The following is a 1,102-nucleotide window of genomic DNA, read 5'->3' on the forward strand; positions in this document are numbered from 1 at the left end:
CAGTACAGTAGTTGCAATATCATTACACCAGTGGGCGGAGTTTGATCGATGTTGATTGGCGTGCCTCTGCTGTCCACTTAATGGGCCGAGTCGTCTGCGTGGCAGCAGGAAAGTGTCATCACTGAGCACGCCCAAAATGTCTATTCATTTTGATTATCCGCAATTGTTAATTATCTGCGGCCGTCTTCCCCGTCATTTGCGCGGATAATCGAGAGTCTATACCTGAACATTGCTTTGTGCTAAAGTGTCATGTCATTGCACGTGGTGAATACGAGAAGGTGGTCCTTCATCAATAAATAACATCACGCAAACAGTCCTTCGCACGCGGCTCCCGCAGGCACACCTGTCAACCCATACGGTGTGCCCGTATTCTTGTACAGCGTAAATTGGGTGAAACAAAGGTGTCTATTTGTTTGTGTTTCTCCCTTGCGATGGGACTTTGTAGGGGCACGGGGTGACCAATACGGTGTGAATTGGTCTGTAAAAAGGTAAGGGCACTCGTGATAAGGGACCGTCCATAAATGACGTCATGCTCCTGGGGAGGGGGGGTTCAGACATTTGTGACGATGTGTGGCGAGAGGGGGGGGGGGTGAGAAATGTGACGTCACATCAAAATGCGCAACTTTAAATAAATATAGACAACACGTTCTACTTAATTAAATATACTTTTTAACAAATGTTTTCTCCTACAACATCAGAGTGCAGCGCCCCATTGAATTCGCACTACAATGACAATAGTTTAAAGCGATTTTAAGCATGCTTTTTAGGGAGGGAGGGCAGAGCTTTGTGACGTCATATTTGAGGGGGGTCTGACTTTTTGTGACGCCGTGTGACGAAGGGGGGGGGGGTCATAAATCGTGCAAAACCGCCTGACGTCATTTATGGACGGCCCTGAAGGGAAGGGCACTCGTGATAAAGGGGTTGGACCCCACACCCGCATCCCTGCACACAGACGATCAGAACATCGCGGAGATTATGGCAACATTTTCTGAAATATGTTAATTTATGTTAATGCAGCCGCGCGGACCAATCACAAGCCGCCAGTCGCCGCCTGCACCCCGCCACGTTGATCCCCGCGCATGCGCACTGGGGAGCACCCGGA

This window comes from Lethenteron reissneri, chromosome 55 (genome assembly GCF_015708825.2).
Source record: "Lethenteron reissneri isolate LAM-NWPU_2019-01 chromosome 55, ASM1570882v1, whole genome shotgun sequence".
Lineage (NCBI taxonomy): Eukaryota > Metazoa > Chordata > Hyperoartia > Petromyzontiformes > Petromyzontidae > Lethenteron > Lethenteron reissneri.